Consider the following 21129-nt stretch of genomic DNA (forward strand, 5'->3'; position numbering starts at 1 on the left):
TATAAACTTAACAATATTGTTTTGAGATTAAAAATGTGCAGTTAACATTATAACATACGAAAATAAAAACAAAATTGTGTATAATGGTTTTCCCTGGGAGACAGAGAAGAATAGAATGGGGAGAGGCATGTAAAGTCTTTAAAGTCTTCTTAGCCTGTTTCTTGGGTGGTTTCCACATTATTATTCCTTATTTCTAACTTAACATATACTTATGTATGTATGAACTATTTTTATTTCATGAAAATGGAAATTAAAACTAATGATAATAAAGGAACATAAATTGGCTTATACATTTTTTCTTGTAGCAATTTTTCTGTACTCAATCAACCAAGAGACATTTTATCAAAGTTTATTTATATAAAGTAATGTTTATTCATTTAATATTTTTCTCATAGGGAAATAATGTCTGTGGTAACTTGTTTCTCTAAAAAGTGTCTCACAGCTGCAGACAGCAGAGCTGCAACAATGGCCAGGAAGTTGGTTAAACAGATTCAAGTGTAAAACAAGACAATTTGTTGACCTTTTTTTATGCCAGCACTCAGGGTAGGATGTGTTTGACTGTCTTGATCCAGGCCAGCTGGAGTGACAGAAAGAGAGAACACAGAGGCCTGGGAGTGCCGAGCAAATGTCCCAGTTTGCACAGCTCACCGGGGACACAAGGCATTAAACTTTCCTTCCCATTTCCAAATTCACTGCCAGAGTATAAATTTCTGCCCACTGCTTAAAACCACTGAATTTCTCAATCTTTTCACATTTATTCTTTAGCTGTTTGTTGGCTGAGCTGCCATACAGTACTCACAGTCTTCTGGAAGAGATCAGATCTTCTCAAAGGTAACCTAGGCAGTTCAGGTAGGGATGAATGTCATGAAAATGTAGCAATTCATTCAGGGCTGGCCAAATAAGCTAGGCAGTTGCTGGTCATCTGATAAATACTCTTATCATTAATTTGCTTAACCACTCACTCTTCAGAGGCCACTGCTGTTAGAAAGTTTGCTTAATGCTAAAACTCACACCTAAAAAGAGAAATGAAAATAAAACAACATTGAATTACCACTTCATAGATATCAGATTGGCAAAATTCAAAACTTCAAAAAAGCTTTTAAATAACAAGAACAGGGCCTCCCTAGGGGTCTGGGGCTTAGGTTTCAGCACTATCACCACTATGGCTGAGTTCCATCCCCAGCCAGGGAGCTACCCACATAGAGCAAGACCTCTCCTGTCTCACCAGCTGCTCCCCTCAGCAGTGTATTTCAGTCAGCCAGCCTGTTCTGTTCCCCACTCTGTCTCTGGTGAATCCTCTCGCCCACCCCCTGTACCTCTGGCCTATACCCCAGTTTTTCTGCATAATAATAAATACATAAAATCTTTAAAAAAATAAAAATAGAAAACAAGAACAAGTGGATACTAAAATATATATGAAATTTTAAGGGGCCTAAATTATCCAAAGCACTTCTGTACAGGCATAACAGAGTAGGGGGATTTACTCTAAGATGGTGGTGAAGGCATTTAAGAAATGGCAAATGGATACATGGAACATAGTGTAGTCTAGAAACTGGTCAGGTATACGATGTACAATGGCAAAATCACTTTAGAAAAGGACTAGCAGTTTTGAGTGAAGTTCACATACACCTACCCTCCAATCTGCCAATTCTACCCCTAGGTATTTACTCAAGAGAAATGAAGACAAATACTGTATGTTAACAAAAGAGAGCACTAGAGACAAAAACTTGAAAGAGATGAGGCGTTAATCAATAAGAGAATGAATAAACTGGTATTTGGGGTAAGATATATCTATCCAAAGGGATCCGACTCAACATTAAAAAGGAATGAATTGTTGATAGACCCAACAATGGGAATAAATGTCCAAAGCAACATGCTGTGTGAGAAAAGCCTTATGTATATGATGCCATGTATATGAAGTCAGATAAAACTACTCTAGTGTGGAAACAAGCCAGAACAGAGGCTGCTTCTGGGGTGGTGACTGGGATGGACTAAGAGGCATGGGGGGATCCAGTAAAAGAAATCACAATGTTCTATGACTGTTTATGAGTTTGGGTTTCAAAGGGGCTTCCATTTGTCACAATGAGCTATTGTACACTTAAGATTTCTACACTTCATTATTTGTAGACTTTATATCAAAAGAGAAAAGTAGACAAATATTGAACTCTAATGATATGATATTAATGCTGACCTACACAGTCAGACCTCTGGAGCTGGGGAATTGTGCAGGACTACTATCCCTTATCAAAAACCAAGGATGTTCAATCCCCTTATATAAAATGGTGTATCATTTGCCTGTGAGCGACACATGTCCACTCACACACTTTAAGTCATCTCTAGGTTACTTTACCAGCTAATGTAAAATAAATATTATGTGAATAGTTGTTATACTATATTGTTTAGGGAATAATGACAGGGGAAAGATCTATAGTGTTCGGTACAGATGTGCAACCATCTGAGGCCTAACTACACAGTAAATATTTTCAATATGTGGTTGGTTGAAACTATGGATATGTGACATACAAATATGCATGGTGATGTTCAGGAGTGTGATCGTGTCTGTGATTTATTTTGGAAGACATTATTTTAAAAAATTGAACTGATGGAAGAGTTGAGGAATGGAAAAATAAATGGATAAATAATAAATCAAATACAGAAAACGTTAATGGTAGAATATACGTGATATTCCAAGAAGAATATGGTCGCTTTTTCAATTGTTAAAAATCTTTGAACTTTGTTAATCTGTTTGAAATTTGTCATAATACATGCTTTTTAAAATCTAACTTGCAGAAATGGTGTCTATATTATGTTGACTTTCATTTAAGAACTAGGAAGGAATAAAAGATTCATCATTTATTGGTACTTATCTAGAGAAACACTAGAAAGATAAATGGGAGGTAGGTGGGACGTTCTAATTTATGACTTTTAACACTGTTTTGCTCTTTGAATCATGTAAAAATATAACATATTCAAAATAATTATTTATTTTTTTTAAAGAAGACAGTTTGCCCACAGCAGGAATAAAGACTTTGGGGATCACGTTAGCCAGTTCTTCGTTTCTTCTGTTCTCCCAACTTTAAAATCCATTCCACTAAGATCTTCAGGAGAAAAAAGGCAGATAGTTGAGTTTCTTGGAAGCTGGTCTTGAAACTCTGAAATAGTGTGATTTCTATCTTAGTTACACCTTCATCCTCCCTCTTGTCCTACATACATGTGCACATGCACACAATGACTTACATGCAAACACATAATCACTCATACATGTAGGATGTGCATGAATAATCCCAAGGAACCATCTCTGGCCTCTCTCCACTTCCCCCCCACCCCCACTCCTCCACCTCTTCCTCTCCCTTCTCCAGCCCCCTTTTCCCGGGCAAGACTTTTGATCAGCTCGCAGGATGGCAATGATGGGAAGATTATATCTTCTAGAAACAGCCCCACCTGCATCACTTCCTTCAGCTTCTGCGGCAAGGATCCTCCCTGAGATATGCTACTGTGAAACAGTTTGCTCAGAAATGTGGGGGAGCAGGAGTGAAAACATGACACTGGAGAAGGGAAACTTCAGCTCCTACCAGAGTTTTCCTAAGGTTTGGCAATCTCAGATTGACGTACCATGTTTACCTGGATCTTACAATCCATTTTCCCAGCCCCTCATTGCAAACACCAAGTCTAGCCACAATTCCCAAATTCCCGTAGGACACCGATCACCCATGGACACTGAAACTGAGGCCAACTACCTTCTATAAGGTGGCCGTACATGTAGGGCCATGGTCTAGCAGATGCTGCTATAAATCAGTGAATCAGAGGAGTAAAAAATTTATGAGCCAATAACATATTTGGAGAGATGAGAGGGGAAACACACTTCTTAGGTAGATGGTGTACTAGTTAAGACTGATTTCTCTGGGGAAAGGCTTAGGAAGGGCAAAGACGTTGACCCCATAGCTAAAAATTAAAGTTATGAATAGCAGCCAAGAAAACCCAGCTGATTACATTGCTTCTGAAGGAGAAACATCAAAGGAGAGATTAAATTAGAGCCATGAATTTTAAATTGTGGCTGCACTGTCTGTCTTTATCAGCTCACATCACTAATGAAATTCGAATCTCCAGAAAGCAGAGAGGATAATACAGAAATAGAAAGAATGTCAAGAGGAGGCTGGCTTGAGAAACGAGCGTCTTGGGAGAGGAGAGATGTTTAAAATTAATCAGTGAGCCTTGCTGGAACTATCTACCACTGGAGCTGAGCTCGGAGACAGCCCAAGCTCCTGAGGGGTTAGATCTGGGGATGAAAACCACTGGAAAGAAAGGACTGAAAGAATACAAACAACAGTAAGTAGGGCTGCCCTGGAGATCGCTGTACACCCAGCATGAGGGATGGGCTCTGTGCCCTGGGAGGAGCAGTTCGCTGCAGCGCGGGCACGGCAGCACCCACAGCTCACAGGCCCCACATTGACTCCTCTCTGGCTGGCCTCCTGGGTTTGCCCGTTGAGGGCACACCATGCTGTCTTAGACAGGGTTGGGAAGGCCTTCACTTTCAAATTTCATTGTGTCTTCCCCTCCCCCTTCACGGAAACCAGGCAGACACCTTTATTCTTGCTTATTCTAGCAAAGATCTGTTCAGTGAGGTTCAGCAATCTTTTAGCCCCAAAGAGTAGCTTTGTATCCAGTTCCCTGGATTAAAACCATGCAAAGTCTGGGGGATGTTATAATTCGTGGGTCCTCACCCACGCGCTTACAACTGTAAGACATGACTCAGGCACACGGTGCAACAATAATGGGGCTTTTTAGCAAGGGGAGAACTGAGGAAAAGGAAAGAATTTTTAAGGCCACAAATAACTGGCTGTCCCGCCCCAGATAGTGTCCACAGTATTCAAAAAAAGCTGCTCGTGCAGGGGCCTCCCGGGTGGCGCAGTGGCTTGAGCGCTTTGCTGTGAGGCTGTCCACAGCCTCTGCAGCACTGGTTCAATTCCTGGCTGGCCAGGGAGATTCCCTCGCGCGGCAGACCTCTCCTGTCTCGCACGCTGCTCCCCTCAGCACTATCTTCTGTCCTTCTGCCTGTTCTGCTCCCTGCTCTGTCTCTGGTGAATTCTCTCGCCCTCCCAAGCCTCTGGCCTGTACCCCAGTGCTTGTATAAAGAAATAAATCTTAAAAAAAAAAAATGCTGCTCTTGCAAGATGTGATTACTCCTTTGATGAGAAAGTGGGGTTGGTCACACACCAATAAGCTGTGGAGCAGAATCCAACTCAGGGTGGCAGCTGGAGGTGATCACAGGTGGCACTACAGAAATGGCTCCGCAGCAGCTGGGAGTGCCTATCCAGAGGCCAGACTAGGCAGTGCCAGACACCAGACCAGACAGCACCAGAGGCAATAACACCAGGAGGCAGTGCTGGAGGTTTAGAAAAGACTGCACAACTCTCGAGATGGTCAGCAGTACCAGTCACGGATCAGCAGTGCTGGAAGGCACTGGCCAGCAGATGGTGTGCTAGACAGGCACCAGTGTTCAACTCTTGGAGATGCTGGGTGTAACAATGTCAGACACCTCTTTTAGAGACAGCAAGCAGAGGCCAATGGTGCAAGTCATTAGGCAATGGCGGAAGCAGGGCTGGAGGACTGACACAAAGTTCTCCAGCTGGTGGTGGGCCTTGCAGCAGAACTTGGCACACAGCACAGGGCCTCAGTGGAGCCAGGCATGCAGAACACCCAGCTGCTGAGGTGGCCTTCACCAGGGCTGGACTTGTACCCAAGCAGCTGGAGCAGGCTGCCATGGTGTGCCACTGCTGCTGCTTCTGGGGCCCTAAGGATTGGCCCACAGGCTGCTGACTAAGTTCAGGCTCCCAAACTCCACAGCACTCTCTCCCTGCAGCACATGCTGGGGCCGCCCTCAAACCCAGCTGCTGAGGTGGCCCTCAGCAAAGTTGGTTCTGCCCCATGGCACCAAGAGCCATGGAGCTCCTATTACAGCATGAACACAGCCATGGAGCCTTGGAGGGGACTATAAGTGCCTTCTAGACAAAACTAGAAAATTACCCAAAGGAACAGAAAGGTGTGAAAGAAACTTACCAGGCTTGCTGGTAAGTTGGCTCTGGGCAAAACTGTTATGTGGGTGAAAGGTAGATGTTCAACCGCTCTTCCTAGCCTGCCAATCTCCTGAAACCTTGCCTGGCCTCTAGAGGCCTGGTATTCCGGTTCTTTTTCTATTTTGGCAATATCTTCTATCAGAGGAAGCTCTACTACCAATTATTTTTGCCTCAATGTCCCAATTTCAGAACACACCATGAAGCACTGAGCACATAACACAGTCTCTGTGGGCCCTGACCCTCCATATGCAAACCAAAGATAACACCCACCCTGTGGATGTGCACGGTAATTAGCAGCAAGGTGTGTAAAAATGCCCAATGTAGCCTTATCTCCTGGAAGTGCTCCATACATCTCCCTTTCAGCTTAGTCAGCTTTCTCCAGAGATCACCACTTCAACATGCTTATAAATATAATGGCGACCTTCAGGCAAAATCCTGCCCTAAGTGCCCTGTATTCCAACAAGATTTTAAAATTGTTTGAGTTTGAATGAGTTCAGGTAGACTCTTCATTCTCCAGTATTCTTTTTCTTAAGCTCCTTTACCTGACCACTCTAACCGGAGACCGCCTGACAAAGGTGCCTGTAGGGTAATGGTTTTCAGGCTTTTCTGCCCTCCCACCATTAGGATTGCCCGGCCCGATGGGGGCACCTGCAGTTGTTACATCGTTGTAAGCTGTGTTGTTTACTTCTGTGGGCCATGACTCAGTATTGAGATAGTCTCAGAGAGAAGCAGAAGCAGAAGAGACAGGAGAGAGAGAGAAGGGGAGAAAGACCCCCAGAGAAGCCCAGAGTGAAGACTTGCAGGGCTCCCCTGCCTGCCATGTACCTGGTTGCTACACTATATGTAAAAGCTCAATAAAAGCCTGAGAAAGCCACCGAGGGCTCCAGGACCAAGGGCTTCTTCCATCACCCAGATGATTTAGTGTCCACGTCCCCTAAACATTCCTGGTTGTGGAAAGAACGGTACTAACTAGTGTTGTCCTCAAAGTGGAGACCTTCACGTCAGCTGGATGGAGGCCCAGGACCCTTGTTCTCAGAGGGACCTTAGTGACCTTGGAGTTTCTCCCCTCACCATCCATCTGAGGCAGGGGCAGAAGCCTCCTTATCCTCATGGCACAAAAGCTGGCCCACCTCTGTCGGACAAAGGAGATTGGTGGTGATACAGATGCCACCACCCGTGAAGCCCACTTTAACACAGGTCTGGTCACAGGTGGTGTAGGTGGTTTTTCAGGCTTTTCTGCCCTCCCACCATTAGGATTGCCCTACCTGAGGGGGCACCCGCAGTTGTTATATTTTTGCAAACTCTTGTTTACTTCTGTGGACCATGGGAGGAGTATTAAGCTAGTCACTGAGAGAAGCAGGAGAGAGGCAGGAGAGAGAAGGGGAGAAAGAAGCCAGAGAAGCCCAGAGTGACTTGCTGGGGGCGTGGAGGCCTCCTGGCCTCCTGGCCCCCCGGCACCCCTGCCTGCCGTGTACCTGGTTGCCACACTGCATGTAAAGCTCAATAAAAGTCTGAGAACGCCACCGAGGGCTCCAAGATTCTCCTTTACGTCTGCCGGATCATAAATAACCTGCACTGTGCCTATCCTGCCACTACAGGTGGGTACAGGACCACGCCCCTAGTCAGAAAGCCCATCTTTCGGTGATCTAAAGTCAGCTTGCTATAGATTTGACCTCTAATTTTAGTCTCAACCTCTAGGGCAATATGCAATAAGTCAAAGTTCAAGCAGAAGAAGACTGGATTTCTGAAGTCAGGGAACAGAAATATCTCCAGTCTCAGTGTTGGTGTCATTGAGACATAACACTTCTAAGACAAACATGTACCAGGCTGTTCCATTTATTAATGAGTTATTCCCAACCAACTTAGTATTTGTATCCTGGCAACTTAGGAGCTTGAATTAATAATACACACAAGTTGAGAGAGAGAAAAAAAATTGCTCTTAAATAACCACAATCACTTACTAATGAAATGTGTGCCTATTGTACACTGCACAAATTCTCAAAACTTGGACTTAGATTCGGACTTAACCATCCTCACTTCGTGTTCTACATTGATTTTTTCCCCCACAATATATCCTTTATTTTTTAATTTTAAATCTATCTTTCTATGCATTCTTTTTTAAAGGATTTATTTATTTATGCATACAAGAACTGGGATACAGGCCAGAGGTGTGTGTGTGTTGCGGGGGGTGGGGGGAGATTGAGAGGATTTACCAGAGACAGAATGGGGAGCAGAACAGGCAGGGTGACGGAAATACACTGCTGAGGGGAGCAGCAGTCCAGATAGGAGAGGTCTGCTGTGCCATGTGGGTAGCTCCCTGGCCAGCTGGTGACCGAACTCATGCAGCAGTGTCTGCAGATAGCTTCATAGTGCTGTGCTTAACCACTTGCGTCACCAGGGAGGCCCCTGTGTATTCTTAATTTATCTATTTCTAATTTCCCCCCCCAACCACCTCTTATACTCCCATTATCTTTCTTCCACACTCTTTAAAAAGTTCAGTTTTATGGGCCTCCCCTGGTGGCGCAGCGGTTGAGCGCTGGGTTGCGAGGCTGCCTGCAACCTCTGCAGTGCCAGTTTGATCCCCGGCCACCAGCAAGGGTCCCACAAAAAAAAAAAAGTTCAGTTTTATTACCAATATTCACTAGTTTATAATTACTTTATCAGTTTATCCACTTTCTATCCTTATCGTACTCCTATCTTGAAATTATCCAATATATGTCTTTAGCTTTCTCTACACTAATTTTTATTTGGCACTTGCTTTTTATTGCAGCAACTCCTTAAAATTTTGCTTCACAAAGATATGAATGTAGCATGATTTAATGTTGAAAGTATAAACTACATGGGGTTAATTATTCACACAATATTCACCAGATGTTTTCCTCAAATTTCTAAAGTATCCTGTGGGGTACCTGTGAATTTCCATGGTACCTCAGTGTTCCTCAGTGCACAATTGGGAAACCACAGGCCTAATCATAATTTAGCTATGGAAGTCGACATGGGTTCAAATCTTATCCATTTATACCTCCATAAAACTGATAAAGTTATGGTGCCTACTTCATAGGTATCTTGTTAAAATTAAATTAAATTATACCTTTTTTTGAATGTCTAGCACAGGACTTGACAACGAGAACTTCGAATTAGTTTTCTGTTGCTGCATAACAGATTACCATAAATTAAAAGGTTTTAAGTAATACACTTTTTTTTTTAAAGATTTATTTATTTATTTATACATTCACTGGGTACAGTCAGAAGCGCGGGAGGGCGAGAGAACTCACCAGAGCCAGAGCGGGGAGCAGAGCAGGCAGAAGGACCGAAGTACACTGCTGAGGGGAGCAGCGGGTGGCAGGAGAGGTCTGCGCGCCATGTGGGACCCTCCTCCGGTGGGCGGGGAGCAGCCGGGGATCGAACCGGCGCTGCAGAGGCTGCGGGCAGCCTCGCAACCCAGCGCTCAACCGCTGCGCCACCGGGGAGGCCCCAAGTAATACACTTTTATCATCCCACAGTTTCCAGCAGGAAAGACAGCTTAGCTGGGTCTTTGTTTCAGGGCTTACCAGACTGCAACCCAGTTGCCATCCAGGACTGGAGTGTGTTATCAGGGACTCACATGGGGAAAGATTCACTCCCAGCTCTGTCAGGCAGTGGCAGAATTTGTCTCCTTCTAACTGTACAGCTGTGGCCCTGTTTTCTGCTGTCCACTGGCCAGGGGATGCCCTCAGTCCTCGAGGGCCTCCCACAGTTTCCTGTCGCATGGCCCCATCAGTGAACTGCCTACCAAGGGGGACCGTGCCAGAGCTTGTGTCTTCATGGTCAGTGGAACATGTCTCTTTCCAGTCCTCCAAGTCAGTCTCATAGAATGAAAAACAATCACAGGAACGGCACTTCCATCGAAGGAGTCTAATGACAGTCATCACCTTTACTGTATTCTGTTGAAGAGAAGAAAGCCACAGGTTCTACCCACACTCAAGAAATGCTTTCCAAAAAAGGAATGGCTCATTAACTGCCGCCTTAAGTTGTGTGTGTCACAGCCTTGAAAAGAGTGTCATGTCCGCCCGCTCTTCTCCAAGCTAATGTGCACAGGTGCATCAGCGGTAGCAGGCACGACATGGCTGACATTCTTGGTTCTATGTCAGAGACACTTGCCTTGGGAGGAAATGTGGGGAAGTGGGGAGGGGTGGGGGGAGTGAAACACTGACTTTTCTTATCCTTAGATTTTTGCTCAGTTATTAGATCTTTTATTTGTATTGAAGGAACGCTGCTTTATAACACATTAGTTTCAGGCACATGTCATTAAAAATCAATGTTTGTTATACTACATTAAGTTTACCATTAGAAGTCAAATTCTATCCTTCACCATACAATAGACTCCCAATTAATCCAGTCCTCTTACCTTCTTCCTTTCTGGTAATTACTAATTGATCTTGTAGCCTAAAAGCTTGTTTTTTGTTTTGTTTAATTCAATCATTTGGTTTCTCTCTATACCACCTATAAGTGGTCGTGTCATATGGTGCTTGTTTTTCTATTTAACTTGTTTTAGACACAAGACCCTAGGTTCATTCATGCTGTAGTAAATAACAAGATACCATCTTTTTTAATAGCTGAGCAATATTTCATCGCATGTGTGTGTGTCTGTGTGTGTGCGTGTTACCCAATCATCGGTCAATGGAACTTGGTTTGTTTCTGATTCTTGTTTATTGTAATTATTGCTGCTATACTATAATAAATTTGGTGGCACATATCTATATCTTTGAATTAGTTTTTGTATTTTGGGGGTTAAATACTCACAAGTGTATATGGGATAACTGGATGTACGGAATTTTTATTTGTAATTTTTTTGAGGAATCACCAAATTACTGCTTTCCACAATGGAACAATATGGAATGCTTTGAGAACTTGAATGTCATCCGCTAATCTTTGCATCACTCCAGTTAACATATGTGCTGGCAAAGCAAGCACAGCACTGGCGTTGTTGAGCAGAGGAGCGGGGTTCCACGAGGAGGGGCGGACAGCCCGTGCAAGCACTTCTATTTCCATTTAATTTATGCATCTTTCCACTCATTTATTCAGTAAATTCTTATATGTAATTTTGGTAATCTACACTGTGGTCTGGCCCTGACTGGGGACAAGGAATAAAGAAAGTCCACGTGGGGTTCTAGCCACCCACATTGAAAACAGACTCTTTCTTCAGCTTGAGGCATTCAGATTGTACCGTAAGCACATTCCCCAGCCAGCGGCTCCTTTCAGATCAGGGAACTGCTGCTCATTGAGAAGAGCTGTGCTCATCCATTTAACTCAGATGTGGTCAAGAGGTCTTGGCCTGGAGAGAGGCAAGGGACAAAGGTGATGACACAGAAGAATAGAACTTGGCCAGATCAAGGCACTCAAGTGCCAAGGCCTCTGTCTTGTTCCTTGAGTTCTCCTGAACTCATTTTCTATATCTTCATAGAGAATAACCAGTGTATATTGTACCTTTAACAACTAAAATCCCATTTTGATTATCCTCCCAACACACACAGTTTGAAAGATATTGTGTATCCAAATCAGTTGCACATATTAAAAAAAAAAAACAGTTTTCCCATGAAACAGCAGTGTTCCACCTGAGTTGCTTCATTCCACAGAGAAGTTAAAGCTTTTGGCAGACAGTCAGGGGGCATATATTTAGGGAGCAAGATATTTAGGAATTAAAAAGTGCTCATGGCACCCAAGGCTACTCTATGGAATTCCAAGCACACTTGACAATCTTTGAGATTTAGATGGTACAGCATTTTTATAGGTATGAATTTATGTTAATGTGCAGTAATAAAAATTACAACTAGTCCATCAAGCCAACAAAATAGTATCCATTTAAAATAAATGAAATGAAAACATTGGTGGAGAGTAAATAAAAAAAAAAAAACCACAATCTAGATGTGTGTGGCTGCTGTAACACTATGAAGCCCAGAACAAATGTTGGGCATTTGGGAAACCTTGGCTTCCCTGGCCCCAAGACCTCTTCTCCCTACATCAGTGATGCTGTGTGAATATATTTCCTTCACCAGGCCTCTGTGCCCCCGCCCCCACACCACCCCCAGTTCCTCTTGAATTTATAATGAGCAAGGCTCTTAGACAGACTAAGAAAATGTGGCTCAGAGCAGCCAAATGAGCTAACCAGATATTTGATTTCTGTGTTTTGAATAGCTGATCAGCTATTTTGGAATAGTTTTACCTTTCTCACCCCTACAATTTGCTGTCAAGTACCAAACTTCAAATCAAAACACAACAATGGTCAGAATGGTTTGTCTGGAGATTTTTTTTTAAAGATTTATTTATGCATACAAGAACTGGGGTGTAGACCAGAGGTGTGGGGTGTGGGTAAGAAGGTTCGCTAGAGACAGAGTGGGGAGCAGAACTGCAAATCTACTGAAATACACTGCTGAGGGGAGCAGCGGGTGAGACAGGAGAGGTCTGCTGCGCCATGTGGGTCAGCTCCCTGGCTGGGGATTGAACTCACGCCAGAGTGGCTGACGATAGCTTGAGAGTGTTGAGACTCTGCCCACTGTGCCACCAAGGAGGCCCTGTCTGGAGACTTCAAAATAATAATATCATTTCACTAAGGAGGAGACTGTTTCCCTCAGAAACACATCCGATGTGCTTGCATATGGGTCAGATGCTGATCTTAAAAATCCCTTTGTGATACATTAGGATACTTGCTTTAAATATCTATTTTTCCTTTCATTCCCCAGCATTGTTCCCAACAACGAGTTGACAGTGAAAAGTATAAAATAAACCCAGTGTTGCCACAAGATTACCAAGAGATTAATCAGGGTACCTGCTGTTCTGTCTGCCTGGCCAGTGCATGGCCCAGACTCCCTAGCCGGCTCAGCACTATGGACAGAGACCTTCGTCACACACTCCTTTGATTTATTTGTGCTCATATTCCTCAGAACCATATTTTCCAAAGGGAGGAATTAGTACTTTTATAGCTTTTAAGGACATGATACTTCCTCCCAATCTATAACATTTCAGAAATGCTCTTTAGAAACTCAGATGATGAGGTAAAGAACAACTTTTTCTTTTAGTCATGCAGCTCTCTGAGAGGAAGGATGAATGAGGGTCTCAGAGCAAGGCAAAGGGTTCAGCCCACGGTCCCCCCCGCAGAGAAGAGGGGTGCTGCAACTTCGACTTTCCCACGCTTCCTGGAGGCGACGGCTGAAGAGAAAACGGTGCTCACGTCATTACCCAAACAGCCTCGCCGGGAGGTGAGGGGTGAGGAATACTTGCCTTGTACAAGGGCAAACCACTGAAAACTGAAAAGGCGTGTAAGTGGCGGCAACTGATGCCCCTGATTGACTCTGAAGCAAAATGTGCTCCTAGTTTGAGGGGGAAAGAATGGGTAGAAAAAAGCCACCTGGCTTAAATCTCTGAAAGATTTTGGGCATTTGAAGTTCTTTAGTGGTAAATATCATGCTGGCAACTTCCCGTGCTTTTTGCTCTTCCCTTCCTTCTGCCCTCCGAAGGTCTGCTTTCAGCTGTCTCCAACTCTAATCAACCTGCAGCTGCCTTGGTGTCTCCCAGTAGCACTCAACCCTGGGACTTACCACACTTTGTGCGTGATCTCCCCACCCATCAGGGCGCTAAGACGCCCGTGAAAGAACTCCACAGCTCACAATGACAGATTCCATAAGTCCTAGTAGTAGGGAGAATAAAGGAGGTGGAGGAGGAAGTGATTGACACATTTTTTTTCTTGGGAATACATCCTTTGAATTATGTCACTGTTGGAATTTGAGGAAACATATTTACCTTATGAATACATTTTAGGTTCCTGTATGCCATTCATGACATAACAGATACTGGAATATCTCATATAAGTATAGCTCAAATTAAATTTCAAGGATTTCTCTTACCTATTACACATCATTCTACCCCAAAGCAGTTCTAGCACAGAACAGTCTCAAGGTCCTACCTAGTTTAAGATATTGTGAACTGGTGGTGCTGGTGGTTGAGCACAGCGCTGTGAAGCTGTCCACAGCCTCTGCAGCACCAGTTCGATCCCGGCTGGCCGGCAAGGGTCCACGTGGTGTGGCAGACCTCTCCTGCCCTGCCCGCTGCTCCCCTCAGCAGTGTACTTCGTCAGTCTGCGTGTTCTGTTCCCTGCTCTATCTCTAGTGAATCATCTCACTCACTGGCGATCTGGCTTGTACCCCGGTTCTTGTATAAAAATAAATAAATCTTTTTAAAAAAGTTTAAAAAAAGATGTTGTGAACTGACAGAATTCACAAGAATCACCCCACCTTTATCCCCACAAAGTGAAGTGATGCCTCATGTCGCTGGCCCACACATGCCAAAGGATGACTGGGATGGTGGAAAGGGGGGCCATGAAAGGTCATCGGATGACCTTGACAGCAAAAGGGGGACACTCTTAATAACTAAGCTGCAGGCACAGGACCATCCCAAACAGCTGGGAGATGCAGGCATCAATCCTTACATGCAGGGACTCTGTTGGACCTTGATTTCCCACCTGTCCTATTCAAAATATATTTTTTGAAACACATGAATTTTGTGATGTTGAAATTTACAAAGCGAATTTTTTTTTAAGATACATGCAACACACTGAGGATTGAGAGAGTAAGAAAAATATACTGCCTACTAGAACTGAATTATGTGGAGGGTACTGGCATTATAACTCAGAGCCAGAAATGTGAGTCTGTTGAAATAAGAAATATTTCACGATAAACTGTCTCCCTTTCACTGTTTGTCAGCCCAAGGGCAGCCTCTTGTGCTACTTTGACCACTTGATTATAAAGGCAGCAGGCTGTTCACAGGATTCAGTGAAGTTGACTGGTGGGGGTTGGTGGGGAGAAAGCAGTGGAGATACTGGCCTGACACAGGAATTTTCTCAGTTATGAGGCATGAGCAAGCAGTAACATCAGTCAAAATTTCAGTTAAATATCTGTATGTAGCAGTGATCATAGCTGAAACCTAAACCACATTCCCCTTAGGATCCTTGTATCAGCTCCCTAGATGAGTCCAGTCCCCCTGGGGATAACTAGAGGACTGGCCACCCTTTAGGAAGTCTAGTGAGATAAATGATGGAGTCATGGTCAGTATGTGAGGATGAAGTAAGTTCAGGCACACAGAATCTGTGAAATGATTGCTAAACAACACAGTCCATCCAAAAGGATCAGTTCAGATAACTATTTTTATAAAAAAAAGAGATCAGCCCTCAAGATCAGCATTAATTGGATACCAAAACCAGACAAAGCCAGGGTACTACATGTTAAGAAAATTATAAGCCAATGTCCTTGACAATGAGGCAAAAATCCTCAACAAAACTGTAGTAAACCAAATTCAGCAATAGATTAAAAGTACCACATGCCACGATCAGGTAGTATTTATTCCAGCGATGCAAGAATAATTCAACACCTGAAAATCAATGAATGTGATATTTCACATTAATGATGAAGAAACATCATCTCAGTAGATGCGAACAGAGCATTTCACAAAAATTCAACATCTGCTTGTAATAAAAAGTTTCCCAAAAAGTGGGTATAAAGATAACATACCTCAACATCATAAAAGTCACATATAACTAGCTCACAGCTAAATTTACATTCAACACGAAAAGGTTTTCATTGAAAATTAAAACCCACTGTAGAACTGAAGGGAAGAGGGACTGAGAAGAAGCAAAGGGGGTGGGGAGCCCAGTGCTTCAATGAAACAGGGAAATGTAGAGCGCTTTTAAGGTTGTTTTCAGGCCTCCCTGGTGGCTCAAGCACCGTGAAGCTACCTGCAGCCACTGTGCCAATCCCTGGCACAGCAGACCTCTCCTGCCTCACCTGCTGCTCCCCTCAGCAGTGTATTTCAGTCAGTCTGCCTGTTCTGTTCCCCACTATCTCTGGTGAATCCTCTCACCCCCACACCCCTGGCCTACACCCCAATTCTTGTATGCATAAATAAATAAATCTTTAAAAAATGAATAAAGTTACTGTTTTCATTTTCTTTAGATAAAACCTATAAATGGACTTGCTGCACCAATTTTTAAGTATTCATGGTGGTGTAAATCTATATTACCTCAATAACAATAATACGATTAAAAAAATGGACAATGGATCTGACTAGACATTTATCCAAAGAAGACATCCAGATGGTCAATAGAAACTTGCAAAGATACCAAACATCACCAATCATCAGGGAAATGCAAATAAAAACCACAATAAAATATCACCTCTCACCTGTTAGAATGATTATTATAAAAAAGACGAAATGACAGTGTCTGCAAGGGTGTGCACAAATGGGAATGCTTGTGCACTGTTGGTGCTAATGTAAATTGGTACAGTTTCCATGGAAAACAGCACAGAAGTTCCTCAAATTTTCTGTTCAATAAATATCAAGGAAGGGCCTCCCCGGTGGCGCAGCGGTTGAGCGCTGGGTTGCAAAGCTGCCCGCGGCCTCTGCGGCGCCGGTTCATTCCCCAGCTGCTCCCCCGCCACCGGAGGAGGGTCCCACGTGGCGCGCAGACCTCTCCTGCCGCCCGCTGCTCCCCTCAGCAGTGTACTTCGGTCCTTCTGCCTGCTCTGCTCCCTGCTCTGGCTCTGGTGAATTCTCTCACCCTCCCGCGCTTCTGACTGTACCCAGTGCTTGTATAAATAAAACAAACAAACAAACAAACAAACAAACAAATAAATAAAAAAAACATGCCTCTATTAAAAAAAATAAATAAATATCAAGGAAGATTTTTTTTTTTTTGAAAAAAAAATGTGATGTAGTACGGAAGGAGTTTTTTTCTTTTTTTTCTTTTATATATATATATATATATATATATATATATATATATATAGTTTTTTACATCATTTTTTTTGTGCAATGTATGCATTTTCATCTTGGTTATGGTCCCTGTAAAATTCCCACCACCCTTGTTTTGATCCTACTCCCCCCCTGTAGTGTGTCTCTGGTTTAGAGTTGCTTGTTGATTTTGATTTTCACTTTATTATAATTAGTCTTTTTCTTGATCCCCTATTTAGGTTTTCTAAATTCCCACTATGAGTGAGACTATCCAGTATTTTTTTTTTTTCTTTCTGGCTTATTTCGCTGAGCATGATCCCTTCCAGCGCCATCCATGTTGCTGCAAATTGCATGTGTTTATCTTTTTTGAATGCTGAGTAATATTCCATGGTGTATATGTACCACATCTTCTTGATCCAGTCATCTATTTTGGGGCATTTGGGTTGCTTCCATAGCTTACCTATTATAAATAGTGCTGCAATAAACATAGGGGTGCAGGTGCCCTTTTGAATCAATGTTTTTGTGTCTTTTGAGTAAATACCTAGCAGTGAAATTGCTGGATCATACAGAAGCTCCATTTTTAGCAGATTGAGGAACCTCCACACAGCTCTCCAAAGTGGTTGGACCAGTTTTCTCTCCCATGGGCACTGCAGGAGGAGTTCGGAAGGAGATTTTTAAAAAGCAGTTGAGAATGAAAAGCAACCTGGAAAGTGGGAGAGGTGGCTGACTAGGACCAGAGATGGCTTTTCCACCACCAAGGACCCAACAAAGGTCAGCGACCATGAATGTGGTGACAGTAAGTACTCATTATGGGTCAGTAGCAGAGACCTCAGTCTTATATTAAAAGGGCAGGTGATTGCAGGGCAAATATAAAAGACAGCAGGAGAGTACAGGGCAAAAGCTAGAGGGATGTGCGTGACAGACTATGAGATGCTGGCAGTACTTCCTAACCTTTTGCACCTGGCACCACGCTGGAATAAATGAAAACTGCTTGTCCTTGATAATGGTTGATGTGGGGGCTCCAACCTGCAAGAGACTGAGGCAACTGGTTTCGCTGCATGCCTATTGCTCCCTCTGGGTACACTGGAAGAAAACCCAGTGATGGAAAAGGAAATCAAGTCATAAGGAAGTTCAGAGCTAGAAAAAAAGGTAATAAAATGAAAGACAAGATACCAAGCTCAACATAAGGCTGAAGAGTCTGCCTATTAAGGTAGGGAGGGAGTGAAGGAGACAACTGGATGGGCTCAAAGATATGGTCCGAGAATCCACCTTGACAACATTTTGAGTCTTCTAAATCTTAAACACAGACTCTCTCTTCATGTATGTGGGATCCCACATCAGAATGTGCCATAACATTCCTCTTGTTTAGTCTGCTCCATGGTTCCTCTGCTGGGCCACATGAGGCCACTGAAGCTACTCTGGAGGAAAGGGCCCTCTGTCCCCCAAATGCCTCTGGTTCGTGTGTTTCTGCCACGGGGAGGTGGAGATGGCTGGGTGCACACCATGGGGATCCCAGTGTGTCCATGAGTAACTCCCCACTAATCAGCTTCCTTTCTGGTGCTCATTCTCTATGTAAGCACAGAGTTAGGAACAGTGACTTGTTTTTCACACATTTAAAAATGTCTTGATCACCTTTAGGGCACAGATTTTTGGAACCTAGAGGTATATTTCCTGCATTGCTGCTATAATTGCCCTTCTCTGAGGCAAGGCTCCCTTGGTCGTCCAGCTATCTTCTGAATGGGGGGATGGGGCAAGCTTAACAGGAGGTACAGGGAGGGGGAGAAGCTTCCAGCAATAGTATTGCATGTAATTATTCAATACTACTTCATCCCACTCAGCACAAAGCCCAGCATCTGTCAGTGACGGTTACTCAAGGGTCCTCCTCCCCAGACCCCTCTCACCTTAGTTTCTTCTCAAATCTAATATCTTTTTCTACGCAACTATGTGCCTCCCCCACCAGAGGCCTCTTAAAACTAGTCTGCATCCCTTCCTCCCTCCACCTTCCCTTCCTGCTCTGTGTGGGCCTCCCTGCAGGCTCTGCATGGGAGGTTTACAGCAGGAGGCAGAACAACTGGGAAACTTTTCTCTCTATGGGGCCCCAGTACTGTTGCCAACTTTTCTGACTTGACCATCCCTTTTGTATAATTAAAACTAAATTCTGGGCCCACGTTCTTATATAGGGCCTTGAATTAATCTGAATAAATTCCCGAGGAAAAATACCCCTCTCAAGATGAATGAAACCCAATTGCCTTTGCTTGTTAATGTCATTTGGCTCCTGGAATGATGGAGTCTTGTCACAATCCAACTATTAACTGGAGAACAAAACCCTGTGAGGACCCTGCGGAAGTGTTCGTGGAAAGCCACGCAGCTGCTTAGGCTAGAACACCACATCCCCAAGACTTCATTGTGAGTCTAATGTTTCCTCTTTGGAATTCTCCATCAGTTCTGAAATACTGAAACTTGAGTTTTACGTATAGCACAGGTTCAACAGTTGAGACTAAGCTCATTTCTTTGAAGATTGTTATTCAAGGACTGCTCTATATTCAGCAAATCTTCCAATCTGGTCTTTAAGCCAAGCCTAGCTGATGAAATAACCAGTGCTCAAGCAGCAGCATTTAGCCAAGAAGAAATGGGAGTAGGAGGAGAGCAAATCTGAACATTTACTTCCATATGAGGAAGCGTATGATTCTACCACAAGACCCTGATGTGGTAAGTTAGAAATATAGAAGCCTGGATTTATATAAATCCTTATAGATTATAAAGGGATTTCCCATATGTCATGTCATTTGTTTTGTGGGTTTACTCTGGCATTGGTACAGTTTTGGTGTTCTGGAAAGTGTTGAGCTGGAGGCCCAAGCCTGGGTTCTGTTCTTATTTGTGCCACTGATTAGTTACTAACAAGAGCCAGATGCCTGTGTCCTGGCCATAACCCCTGATGATGGTGCCCTGTCATAAGAGGCCCATGGGGCTGACATGGAAGGACTTGGATCATGCTCCTCAAATAGTCTCAGAATCAATTGAGAGTTCTTTCAAGTCCCCTGTGTTCCTCAAAGATGAGTCAGCCAACAGGTGGGGCTTTTCCCAAGCCAAAGCTTGACAGTCAGGAGAGTGACCACAGTGAGCTCACATAGCTGCCTGCCCTCAGAAAACTGTTTGATGGTGTCTCCTGCCACCTCCTACACTGTTAACCATAGCCACATGCTATGATTAGAAATGGAGGTGTCAGGGAAGGAAGCAGGATTCCTTCCAACAACTGCAGGATGGGCTCATCCAACATCCCTGCATTTAGATCCAACTCTCATGCTTCAGCTTTGGAAAATGCCATCACATCAGCCAATGAACAAGAATAGGATTACCTGGGAGCCTGAAATAACTGTGCTCAAAGATTCCAGAAATTATAAGAGACACCAGTGTCTATCAGGTTGGGGTAACAATCATTTTCTCTGGGGGGAGGCAACAAGTGCCTGAGTGCCCAGCAGCTACTGCAAAAATCTCTTCAGGAGCTTCCTTTTCCAGGATAACTTCCAAGAACGGTGGCTGGAGCCCTATGCCCCAAACTCAAGGTACAAATTGACCCTGGCCCTACCACATTTAGGGAGGGAAGCACGGAACCGCACCTTACCTTATCAAACAACAAATGCAGTTTGGGGAAGGCAGCATGGAATCCAGCAACTCACAGGCACATTTGTACCAGGACCAAGTTGCCTCGTTCACTCAGGTCTGCACAATGTTGGGAATTGACACCAGACCTTCAAAAATTTCAGTGCTAAGGAGGTGCTCTGGGTGTCAGTCAACAATGAAAGAGAAATCTCTTCAACCCAAAGGAAATAGTTCAGCCCAAATGGCAATTCTCCTTTTTATTTTTAAAATTTGTTCACTTTCCTTCAGAGATAGAGAAAACCAATGCCAACCCCAGTTTTTCTTACTTCCCTTTCTCAGTTTATTGGTTTTGAGTTTAATGCTAACCTTTTCTGAAAATATTTTCGTTCTCTTTGCTGATTATATTGTTTTAAGGTATTTAACTTCCCTTGAAAGAAGTTGAACTTTTTGCATAATATTCCTACTCTAACTATATGGGGTCAGGATTTATATGCTTCACAAGTATTTGCCTTCACTTGTATTTCTGTCCAGACCCACTGTCTGTGGATAGAGGCTAATGAAGAGTCCTTTGGAAGTGTTGAATTGCCTTGACCTGGTTTACTTACCTAAGGTGATCTCAAAAACACTTATGGAAGATTCCTCATCTCCTAATCCTTTGGGAAAATAATCTCAACCCAGAAAGGCATCAGTAGGCTTG

This window comes from Talpa europaea (assembly GCF_964194135.1).
Source record: "Talpa europaea genome assembly, chromosome: 5".
Lineage (NCBI taxonomy): Eukaryota > Metazoa > Chordata > Mammalia > Eulipotyphla > Talpidae > Talpa > Talpa europaea.